Raw genomic sequence first — 13,145 nt, 5'->3', positions numbered from 1 at the left:
ACATAACTTTCTTTTTTGGATTCAACTTTGGGACTTTTATATGAGAGTATTATTTATGCCATGATTTTTTATGGATTATTTCATAATTACTGTTTCTATATTTCTTTGTGATTTCTAGTGGTCACTCAGATTATTTATGTTATACATCAGTTAGTCTGGTGTTTCACTGAGTATTTGATGCCATTTGTCCTACAGGCACAATACTTTGTCTATCACTATAACTTATTTAGTATGGTTTTTGCACATTACCTACTGGTTCATATTAGCGCAGCTTTCCTATCTAATTATATGTATAGAGCTGCTGAGCAGAGGTAAAACTAACTCAACAGATTAACACCCTGTCATCTATCCAAAACCCCAACACAACCTGGCTGAGGCAATTTAATTCCCAAAACATAACCAAAGTTCTGCTGTATTGTCTATGGGTAACCTAGTTTTTACCAAAGTGAAAAGTGTCCTCTTCTTCCAATGGGGCCTTGACAGTCCAACAACAGCAGATTGATAACAAGGGGTGGGGATATAGTCCTCAGTAAACCGTAAAACGTCTGAACTGTGGGTAGAACTTCACTATAAAAAGGATAGGTGTGCCATGTAACCAGCACACTAACAGGGTTATAATACTCCCAGGCTGAATCACCACTGGGGAAAGTAATGTATCAAAGATCAATAGAGGATGATCAGGCCATGAAGTTTATCTCTCGGGTAAGGAAGCATCCATGAGCAGCAGACATTGGGGAGTGGTAGACATAACTAAGAGCAATCTTGTGGCATATGAGAGCAAGGTATAAAAAAGGAACAAAAAAAACAGGGCGAAACAGCAACAGTACCTTTGCATAAAGAGGCAGGCAGCCTTTTAAATCCAAAGCAGCTCATCTCAGGGTTAGTAGTCAGGCATCAGCTTCCTCAGGAGATGTAAAGAAGCGCACCGAGCCCTTATGAGAGATCCAGAGCTAGCTTGGGTACAGCATGCCATACTGTATCTCATGTTCTTGGAGCCTCTGCTGTACGTCTGAAAAGGACTTGCTCTTCTTCTGCATTCAGCCGAAAAGTACGAAAACAGATGGGCTGTGGTGTTGTCATATGGCAGGGTAGGGTGTTGCCAAGCTTCATGGAGAATCCAGTCCCTGTCCCTGTAATTGAGGAACCTGACCAGGAATGGTTGTTCATAGGGATGCAGATGGTAGCCTGACAGCAGAGGAAGGCCCAACGTTTGCCAGAGGACGGAGCCTAGACGGGAACCCCCAAGCTAAGTGACACAGGCTAACCTGAGGTGCGGAATCTAAGTATCCACCGGTTTTCGCCAGAGCCTCTAGTGGTGAGGATGGGCTTCGCTACCTGTAAATACCAGGTCACGGTCCTCAGGGTGGCCCCACCAAGGGGAAACCGGTCAAGGTCCGAAGGCAGATAAGCAGACAAGGGAGATCCGAGAGAATGGTCAAACAAGCCAGGGTCAGGACGGGCAACAGGTCAACGAGGTCAGGAACAAGCCAAAGGTCAAACGGGTATCACGCAGGTAACAAGATGCAGGTTTCAGGAACACCGGAGGAGCTGTAGACAAGACAGCAAAGTGGAAGTGCCCCAGCTGCCTTTAAATAGGCCCTTCTTGGCGCCACAACGCCCAGGTCAATGTGCTATGCATTCGCGCGAATGCATAGCGTGCGTGGGGTCACACACGTCGTGCATGCACATAAGCCATGGTTAATGTTATAGAATGGTTCGCGCATGCGCGAATGCCAATTGCGCTTTCTAACAGTTGTGCAGGGGTACCAGGCATGTATTTGCTGGTGGGGGCTATATGTGCCAGCTCAACTACATATGTGGTCAATACCTCTGTGAGGTGCAGGAGATTTGTTAAAGAAAGCTTCTGCAAATTCTGCAGGATGCTCATCTTCCGCTCCTTCAGGGAGGCCCAATACATGGACATTGTTCCAACACAGACGATTCTCTGCATTGTCCAATTTGGCCACCAGCGTCTGAATGGTGTGTTGGAGGGACTGCAGGAGGTCTGCATGTTGCACCATGGTGTTCTCAGTAGCTGATATGCGAGTCTCTGATCTTGTCTAGTTCATTGCGATTTAAGTTACATTCCTCCGCCAGGTGATCTATTCGGACCAGAATAGATTAGCTCTATATCTGTGCCCGAGGTCCAGTCTGGAGGGCGCAAAGGGTGTTCAGCATGTCCCACAGCCTCCATCTCTATGTGCAGGGCCTGCAGCTTCCCTGCCAAGATGGCATCCATACACGAGGCAGCGGGAGCCGGCAGCTTCTTGCTGGACTGCTGAACTGTTAAATAGTGGAGCAACTCTTGGATTGCATCGGAGGCAGCCCGCAGGTCCCCAGCAGATTGCCTGAAGAGATGGTGGGATGAAGGTTAGCCTAGAAGCTGGTAAGCATCTGAGGATTTTTCAGGATGCAGGGAGCTCCCCGGTCAGACGTCCACCGTGCTCCTAATCCAGGCCATGTCCCCCGTTCCACTAATTATTAAATAGGGTTTAATTTGATATTGACAGATTAAGGACCTGTGTCAATGGGTTTTGAGCTTGGCATCAGTTTGACATCCATGTGACATTTCTTGCTCGACTGCTGAACTGCTAAACGACACAGCAACTCTTGGATGGCATTAGAGGCAGCCCGCAGGTCCCATGCAGATTGCCTGAAGAGATGGTGGGATGAAGGTAAGTCTAGAAGCAGGTAAGCAGTTTAGGATTATTTAGGATGCAGGGAGATCGCGGCCAGATGTCTGCCGCGCTCTACATCCAGGCCATGTCCCCCGATCCACTAACTATTAAAATAGGGTTTAATTTGATATTGACAGATTAAGGACCTGTGTCAATGGGTTTTGAGTTTGGCATCAGTTTGATACTTCTGTGAGACGGTTTTGAGATAATTTAGGCCCCTTTCAGACGAAGTGGAATTCGTCCAAGCGGATGCACCTGCTCAGTGGGGGATCTCTCCGAGGAGCCCTGCTGAACAGGTGGATGACAGTTCCGACTCCACTCCACTTTGCAGAGCAGACATGGACACAGTCCACTGTTCTCTATGGGGCAGTTAGATGGAAGGGGACTGCTGATCCCCATCCATCTGTTTTTAGCGGAAACCACAAAAAGACAGAGAGGGCGCTCAGACCTAGTGCATTATCCTAAAACCATTGCTTTATTAATGTAATACATGGTAAGTATTATACTCACAAGATGACAAATGTAACAAGCGCATCACATAGTACAGCGTCATTAGGTCCACATTGCATCATATCATGTGGTAGGAGAAGGTGAAGATCCAATAGGCTAACACATTTCATAGACTAGCCTCTTCCTCAGAGCCAACCTAGCCTATGTACATTGTATTAGCCCATTTTGTGTTTGTGTGGATTGTCTGTTTTTAGCGGACCTAATCGGATCAGAAGCTGGCGGGTAACAGCAGACACATGTCCTCTGACATTCGCTGCCCCATAAAGAACAAGTGGTGGTCCGGTCGGGTCTGCCTGAAAAATGGAGAGGCAGACCCAATCAGGCCGGTGGTGTGAAAGGAGCCTAAGAGTTCATTTGACAGGTGCATAAAACTTCCTTCTGGACTGCATTTGTCCTGGCCTTTTTTTTTTTTTTTGAATCTGAGTTTTCCCTTCACTTCCTCTTGTGGTGGGCCACAGGAAATGAAAGGAAATCTCTCCAAAGTGAGGGAAATCCCTGGAAATCACCAGGGTCACCTAGTGATTAAAAGATTACCCCTCTATTCTTGTTCTGGTGACCACTCTCAAAATTTGGAATTTTCTTTCACTTATGGTTATAACTGCAGTACAAGGGGAGGGTTAATTTCCCTAACAGGAATAAAGACAGCAATTAAAAAAAAAAAACTTGGCAGGTGTTCTAATCCCTCCGCGCTCTATCCAAAATTGCATGGAGTAGGTAAGGGTTATAACTGATTTTTATATTTTTTACTGTACCGTTTGGGAGATTTTCCTCAATTCCTGTTCCAGAGAAATAACAGTATAATACAATTTCTATTTACCTCCTGTTGTGAATAATTCTAAAATTTTGGATTTCCCTTACTTTCATTTATGATAACAATGGTCACTAGGACAATGGGGACACAGACTTAAATAAAAAAAACTTGACAGATGGTCTAACCCTCCCCCACTCTATCCAAAACTAAAAAAAGGTTTTATCCAGAGGTACAATTTAAAAGTTATTTTATGACTGGACAATATGGCAGCAATACACTGATTCTGGAGAGTTCTTTGGCTCTATAAAGCATTCTTTGGATCCTACTGCATTAAAAAGAACTGTTGAAACCAACAATGAGCAGAATCTGTTAGCTGGACAGGATTTGTAATCTGTGTACGTTATAAGTATTACAGGTATTTCCTGTTTGCTGTCATTCTATGCAGCTCTAGGGTAGGGTTAGCTGAATGATCTTTTAGATAACAGAGTGTACAGTATGACAGAGAGCTTTCCTTTGTCGGACAGCACTTTCCAATGATCTGGAGACCTTCCAAATCTGAAAGGTAGCAGTTGCATGGACCCTTACAGACCCAGATGTGAGTACCACCGTCAGTTATGACTGAATTCAATTGAAAGTGCTTAGCTGTATTGTATTTATGTTCTGTTGAGGCACATGAAGCAGAAAATCAGAAGTGGCATTTTTCAGTTTTATAAAGATAATAAAGCTTAGAGCAAAGTAGATGAAAACAAACTGGAAATTATACAGTATATGATTAGGAGTATCAATAGTCAATTCTTTTACTGTTTTGTGGTAGGGACAAATCCCCTCTTTTAAAAGCTTCAGCTTTTTCTGAAATAAACAGACTGAAAGACCCACCACAAACCCTTTAGCTAGATTCACACTAACTCATGCTCTGAAAAGCGATCCACCGAGTGTGGTTAAGTAGCTGCTGTTAGGCATTCAGGAAGCGATCCTGTCTTTAGGCAGGTGCCTACTATGTGTAAGTTGCTATGTCATGTTTCTTTTTGTTAAGCCTTGTCTGTACTAGTTGTTGCACTGTTTAATTATGCTGCCCTTTTAAGCTTGTGCCTCCAGAAAGTTAGGAGTTAATAATGCTGGTCAGGTTTCCTGGGCTTTTTGGCAGTACCGTCCTCTGCTGGGGCAAGTATATAAAAGGAGGAAGCCATCTTGAGATTTGGTTGCCCCATGTGTGGGAAATGAAACAGTATGTAATATGGAACATGTAATATGTAACTTATACTTTGAGGTTGGTTTACCCAGTCGGGGTCCTAGGACATGGACTCATGGACTTGTACAAGATCTCTATGGGCTTTAAGAACACTCTCTACAAATAAAAGATATGACTACCTCAATAGGCAGGGGGCGCCAGGAAGCACTAGCTAGCACTTTGTGAAAGAAATAGAATGTATGTAAAGACACTAATACTATTATATCTGAACAACTTTCAGTAAAGATAACTTTATTGTTAACTGATCTTGGCCTGGTCTGAAGTTACATGAGGACATATTTAAAGAGGTTTAAGGCAAGGTGTAACACTCATATGGCCACACCAAGGGACAAGATAGTACAAGAAGAGATGCAGTTTTAGTTTCTAATTAATGGTTAGGTTACGAACAGGCTATATTGCTGTTGTTAAGGACTATAGTGTCTATGTGCATATAACAGCAAGGCGGTTGGAAAGCTGAGGTGACTTGGCATAGGTGACTGAAGGCCCCAGTAGTAAAGGAACTTGTGGGCTTGGGTACCTTCCCTACCAATCAGTACCCCAGTCTGGGTCCAAAAAGCGGTACAAGATGTCCTAGGGACCCAGCCTGGAGGTCATGGAAGATGGAGGGAGGCCTTGGGAGAATAGAGTACAAATTCCCTCCAAATTATGCAAAGAGAGACTTGCGAGCTACCATGTAAGTTCACTGATAGTAGATGTAGTAATAAACTACGGGACCAGCTGCTGACACTGATCACACTCCCATTATATGTGCTTACTTCAAATCAATATACAGTAAGTGCCGTGCTATATTCTCAATAATGTGCAAACATAAACAACAGTTAATACAACATAAAATTGTGCATAAAGTAACAATGTAGCTTAAAATTGTGTATAATAAACATGCAGTATAAATGTGATATAATCTCCATTTCATACAGTGCCTTGCGAAAGTATTCGGCCCCCTTTAACTTTTTGACCTTTTGTCACATTTCAGGCTTCAAACATAAAGATATAAAACTGTAATTTTTTTGTGAAGAATCAACAACAAGTGGGACACAATCATGAAGTGGAACGAAAATTTATTGGATATTTCAAACTTTTTTAACAAATAAAAAACTGAAAAATTGGGCTTGCAAAATGATTCCGCCCCCTTAAGTTAATACTTTGTAGCGCCACCTTTTGCTGCGATTACAGCTGTAAGTCACTTGGGATATGTCTCTATCAGTTTTGCACATCAAGAGACTGAAATTTTTGCCCATTCCTCCTTGCAAAACAGCTCGAGCTCAGTGAGGTTGGATGGAGAGCGTTTGTGAGCTGCAGTTTTCAGTTCTTTCCACAGATTCTCGATTGGATTCAGGTCTGGACTTTGACTTGGCCATTCTAACACCTAGATATATTTATTTGTGAACCTTTCCATTGTAGATTTTGCTTTATGTTTTGGATCATTGTCTTGTTGGAAGACAAATCTCCATCCCAGTATCAGGTCTTTTGCAGACTCCATCAGGTTTTCTTCCAGAATGGTCCTGTATTTGGCTCCATCCATCTTCCCATCAATTTTAACCATCTTTCCTGTCCCGGCTGAAGAAAAGCAGGCCCAAACCATGATGCTGCCACCACCATGTTTGACAGTGGGGATGGTGTGTTCAGGGTCATGAGCTGTGTTGCTTTTATGCCAAACATAACGTTTTGCATTGTTGCCAAAAAGTTCGATTTTGGTTTCATCTGACCAGAGCACCTTCTTCCACATGTTTGGTGTGTCTCCCAGGTGGCTTGTGGCAAACTTTAAACAACACTTTTTATGGATATCTTTAAGAAATGACTTTCTTCTTGCCACTCTTCCATGAAGGCCAGATTTGTGCAGTATACGACTGATTGTTGTCCTATGAACAGAGTCTCCCACCTCAGCTGTAGATCTCTGCAGTTCATCTAGAGTGATCATGGGCCTCTTGGCTGCATCTCTGATCAGTCTTCTCCTTGTATGAGCTGAAAGTTTAGAGGGACGGCCAGGTCTTCGTAGATTTGCAGTGGTCTGATACTCCTTCCATTTCAATATTATCGCTTGCACAGTGCTCCTTGGGATGTTTAAAGCTTGGGAAATCTTTTTGTTTCCAAATCCGTCTTTAAACTTCTCCAAATCAGTATCTCGGACCTGCCTGGTGTGTTCCTTGTTCTTCATGATGCTCTTTTAATGGACCTCTGAGACTATCACAGTGCAGGTGCATTTATACGGAGACTTGATTACACACAGGTGGATTCTATTTATCATCATTAGTCATTAAGGTTAACACTGGATTAGTCATTTAGGTGCTCCAATCAATAATGTGCTTCTATAAAAAAATGATCCGTCACCTCACTCATGCTCCCCCCCCTCCTGAGTAAAGACTCAACTCAAGGCGTGTCCAAGATGGCGACTTGAACAGACGTGCCTGCTGTGAGCTCTGAGAGCATTCTATCCTGGCGGTGATCCGTAGCTTGATTCTACTCACCTGTACCCCGTTCCGGCGTTCTGCATGCCCTACAGGTCCTCCGGAAGGTCCCAGAGGGGGAAGAAGCTCCACTTTCCTCCTTCTACAGCCTCACCCGAGATCGTTGATCCCACGCGGACTAGGCCGCAGCCCGCTCTGTGCTCTACCAACATGGCCACGCAGACGGACCCGAGTGAGGGGGCTGCTGCTAATCCCCCTGGCATCCCGGAGGTGATGGCGGCCATCGTGTCCTGTCAAACGGCCCTCACCACCAAAATCGAGGAGGTTCAGCTGGATGTGGGCTTGCTGAGACAGGACTTTGACAAGATCCGCTCCCGTCTTACCGTGGTGGAACAGCGTGTAGGCCCTGTCGAGGACACCCTTGCTGCACACTCTGCCTCCCTCCGGGTCCTCCATTCCCGGGTTCGGGCCCTGGAATATCGTGCTGAGGATGCCGAAAACCGCAATAGGCGCAACAACCTCCGGATCGTTGGCCTCCCGGAGGGTGCGGAGGGTAAGGACCCGACGTTGTTCGTGGAAGACCTGCTGAAGTCCCTCTTACCTGCAGCCCGCTATTCCCCGCACTATACTGTGGAGCGGGCTCATCGGGTCCCCCCGCGCCCGGGTCCGGAGGGTGCCCCCCCTCGCACGCTGATCCTTCGGCTTCTCAATTTCCGGGACCGGGATGAGACCCTGCGGGCGGCCCGGGTCGCGGGCTCCTTGTCGTTCCAAAATGCCAGGCTGATGATTTTCCCTGACTATACGGTCGAGACGCAGAAGCAGCGCCGCTCCTTTGATGCTGTGAAGGCGGCTCTCCGTGCCCGAGGAATCAAGTATGCCATGCTGTTTCCCGCCAAGCTGAGGGTGGTCGATGGCGAGACCACCCGCTTCTTTGTGGATCCGAAGGACGCCTCGGACTGGCTGGATCAGCTGCCCCCCCGGGGGTGAGTACTGCTTCGGGCGTGTGGATGCCTCCCTGGAAGTGACTGCCCTGCCTGTCTTGTGCTGTCCTTGTTCTGCTGAGGTCCTGAGTTCTCACCCCTTGTGCCTGGCGGCCTATCCTGCTGGTCTTTCCTGGACCTGGGGCATGGACTAGCTCCGAGGATTATTGGGACTGTTCCCTGTTCAGCGATGCTGCGTTACTATCCTCCTGTTTTGCATGTACTTATTTTTTTATCTGCTCTTCCCCCCTGTTTGTTGGGGTGCAGGATGTCACTAGACACCCCTTTTTTTTTTTTGTTTGTTTGCTCTCGGATGCGACATGCAGCTGCACTGACTCGGTACCTGTTGTGCCTTACACAGCTGTGCTACCCTGGTGCCCGTTGGCCCTTGGTTACACGCCACTTCTTTGACTGGTTGATTGTTGGGGTTTGGGGTTCCATGCCTGCCTCTGGGATGGGGTCGGGCGGGGTGGGGGGGGGGAGATCCCAGCCGTTGCTGGTTTTTACTGTTTTTTTTGTTTTTTCTAATGTTGTTGCTCTTTATTTACATTGTTGTGTGGCTGCCTGGTGGGGTGGGGGGGAATTTGATTTGTGTGCCCCTTCTGGCGCGGGTGGCGGGGTGGTGGGCGCCCGCCCGCATGGTGCTATATCTCTTGTATCTCTATGGCTAAGGTTGACGTGATATCATGGAATGTGCGGGGGTTGAATTCGGCTGTTAAGCGTTCGCTGGTGTTTAATTTCCTACGCCGATTCGCCCCTCACATTTGTGTGTTACAGGAGACGCACCTGCTGAGCTCTCGTGTTTTGAGCCTGAAGCGGGCCTGGGTGGGCGCCCACTACCATGCTACGTACTCTAACTACGCCAGGGGGGTCAGTATCTTGGTTCACAGGTCATTGCCGTTCCACTTGCTGGAGGTCCGGACCGATCCGGCTGGCCGCTATGTGCTACTGCACGCCACTATATACTCTGTACCATTTGTTATTGTGGGATTATATCTGCCTCCCCCCGTTGACCCCGCATTTCTGTACACGCTTATGCAGCTTGTCATTTCTTATGATGTGTCTAATGTGCTCTTGTTGGGGGACTTTAATCTGTCCCCCACTCCTGATCTGGACCGCCTCCACCCTCCCTCTACCTGGTCTGACGCCCTGGCCCGCTGGATGTCCATGTTTTCCTTGGTGGACGTCTGGCGGTGCTTTCACCCGTCGGATAGGGAATATACCTGTCACTCGGCCTCCCACCGGACCATGTCTCGTATTGACCTGGCCCTGGCCTCCACCGAGGTGTTGAGAATGGTTACATCTGCCTCTATCTTGCCTAGGGGCATATCCGACCATGCCCCCCTATTGCTCTCACTTCGGGTGGCGGATGGGAGGTTGGGTGGGCGTTGGAGGCTGTCCAGGTACTGGATCATGGAGCCCTCGATCTTGGCGGCGTTGCCGGCTGCACTGTCTCAATTCTGGTCGAGTAATGAGGGCCACCCTAATCCTCTGATACTGTGGGATGCCTTTAAAGCGTGGTTGCGGGGGGTGTATATGACTCAAATTGCTATGGCCCGTAGGAGTTCTGTGCAGTCTCTGGAGCAGCTGGAGGCGGCCCTCCGTTCCGCGGAGGGTGCCTACGTGGCCTCTCCGGATGCTGCTCACTATGCATCCTTCCAGTGCGCACTTCGTGATCTGGCGGTGTGCAGGACTGCTGCCACTGAGAAGTCGCTTCTCTCGACAGCTCAACGCATTTTTGAATATGGTGATAAGAACGGGCGCCTTCTTGCTTGGCTGTCGAGGGAACAGGCTCCGGTCACGCACATTGGTCGGATTCGCCTGTCATCGGGGGTTTTACTGACTGACCTGGGCGACATCAATGATTGTTTTAGTGACTACTACCGTGCTCTGTACGCCTCTAGGGTGGCTTATGGCGCTGAGGAGTTGGATAGCTTTCTTGACGGTATTGTGCTCCCTGAGCTGGACGCTGCTGCTAGGACTAGGTTGGATGGCCCCATTACGCTGGAGGAAGTTCAGGTTGCTCTGACTAAGATGCAGTCCGGTAAGGCTCCGGGCCCTGATGGCATTCCGATTGAGTTTTTCTCCTGTTTTCAGGAGCAGCTGGCCCCCCCGTGTGGTGAAACTGCTGGCCAGGTTTGCGGACCTGGATGCCTTGCCGGACTCTTTCTCTGAGGCCCTCATTGTGCTTATACTTAAGCCTGGTAAGGACCCTGAAGACTGTGCCTCCTATCGCCCCATCTCCCTGCTGAATGCAGATGCCAAGCTCCTGGCCAAAATCTTGGCTCTTCGTTTGGCATCGGTCATTGAGGATATTGTCCATGTGGACCAGACCGGTTTTATGCCGGGGAAGGGGACGGACATTAACCTTCGGCGCCTTTTCCTTAATCTCTCTGCTTCACATCTTAATCCGGGACAAAGGGTGGTGGCCTCTCTCGACGCGGAGAAGGCTTTCGATTCGGTCGAGTGGCCTTACCTATGGCGCGTTCTGCGTCGCTTTGGGTTTGGCCCCAAGTTCCTGAGTTGGCTGCGCTTGCTCTACCTTCGACCCATGGCCCGTGTTCGTACCAATGGTGATGTCTCGGGGGCCTTCCCGCTGAGCAGGGGGACGAGGCAGGGGTGCCCTCTCTCGCCGGGGCTGTTTGCCCTGGCGCTGGAGCCCTTGGCTACCCTGCTCCGTTCCTCAAGGGAGGTGTGCGGATGGCGGATTGGTCCCCTGGAGGAGAAGGTGTCGCTGTACGCCGACGACACCCTACTGTATTTGGCAGATGCGTCCTCCTCTCTGCGGGCGGCCCTGGATATTTTTGAGTCTTTTGGGAGGTTCTCGGGGATACGGATAAATTGGAGTAAATATGTTTTGTTTCCCCTGGACCCGGACGCCCGAGCCCTGGCTGCCCCCTCCCCCTTGCAGTGGGTGAACGAATTTAAATATTTGGGTATCTGGGTTTCTGGGGACCCGGGGGCATACGTCCCACGTAATGTGACCCCTGGGTGGGCTGCGATGCGCTGGGTGGGCCTCCCTGCCCCTTAACCTTCTGGGTCGTATCAATATCATCAAAATGATTTTTTTGCCTAAATTCCTTTACGCAACTCCCCGGCCTGGCTCCCCGCCGCTTTTTTTCGTGATCTAGACAGCTGTATCGGCGCGTTTTTATGGGCCGGAGCTCACCCCCGGTTGGCGCGTTCTACCCTGCAGCTCCCGGTGGACTCGGGAGGACTGGCCTTGCCGCACTTTAAATTTTATTTTTGGGCAGCTGTGTTAGTTACCGTCCACTGGTGGTTTGCCGGCTCTCGTTCTAACGCTGCGACGTGCCTGGAGGCGGCTTGCCTGGGCTCCTTAGCTGACCTCGGCAACCTGCCCTACAGGGGCGCGGGTGCGTACCCCCCTCTTCCCCTCCCCACTATGACTACGCTGCGGGTCTGGCGGGTGGCCAGGGCACGGTTTCTCCAACCTAACACCTGGTCCCCTTATCAGCCCCTATGGGGCAATCCGTTAGGAGTTAACAATGCTGGTCAGATTTCCTGGGCTTTTTGGCAGTACCGTCCTCTGCTGGGGCAAGTATATAAAAGGAGGAAGCCATCTTGAGATTTGGTTGCCCCATGTGTGGGAAATGAAACAGTATGTAATATGGAACATGTAATATGTAACTTATACTTTGAGGTTGGTTTACCCAGTCGGGGTCCTAGGACATGGACTCATGGACTTGTACAAGATCTCTATGGGCTTTAAGAACACTCTCTACAAATAAAAGATATGACTACCTCAATAGGCAGGGGGCGCCAGGAAGCACTAGCTAGCACTTTGTGAAAGAAATAGAATGTATGTAAAGACACTAATACTATTATATCTGAACAACTTTCAGTAAAGATAACTTTATTGTTAACTGATCTTGGCCTGGTCTGAAGTTACATGAGGACATATTTAAAGAGGTTTAAGGCAAGGTGTAACACTCATATGGCCACACCAAGGGACAAGATAGTACAAGAAGAGATGCAGTTTTAGTTTCTAATTAATGGTTAGGTTACGAACAGGCTATATTGCTGTTGTTAAGGACTATAGTGTCTATGTGCATATAACAGCAAGGCGGTTGGAAAGCTGAGGTGACTTGGCATAGGTGACTGAAGGCCCCAGTAGTAAAGGAACTTGTGGGCTTGGGTACCTTCCCTACCAATCAGTACCCCAGTCTGGGTCCAAAAAGCGGTACAAGATGTCCTAGGGACCCAGCCTGGAGGTCATGGAAGATGGAGGGAGGCCTTGGGAGAATAGAGTACAAATTCCCTCCAAATTATGCAAAGAGAGACTTGCGAGCTACCATGTAAGTTCACTGATAGTAGATGTAGTAATAAACTACGGGACCAGCTGCTGACACTGATCACACTCCCATTATATGTGCTTACTTCAAATCAATATACAGTAAGTGCCGTGCTATATTCTCAATAATGTGCAAACATAAACAACAGTTAATACAACAAAAATTTTTTAACCATTTTTGCCTCAGCCCATTATGTTGCTTGGATAGGGGGGGTCTTTCCGGTGTTTCGGGTTAAAGGGGTGATTCTATTCAATTTTGC

Source organism: Pelophylax lessonae (assembly GCF_965119305.1).
Source record: "Pelophylax lessonae genome assembly, chromosome: 4".
Lineage (NCBI taxonomy): Eukaryota > Metazoa > Chordata > Amphibia > Anura > Ranidae > Pelophylax > Pelophylax lessonae.
Note: the sequence above shows the minus strand (reverse complement) of the source record.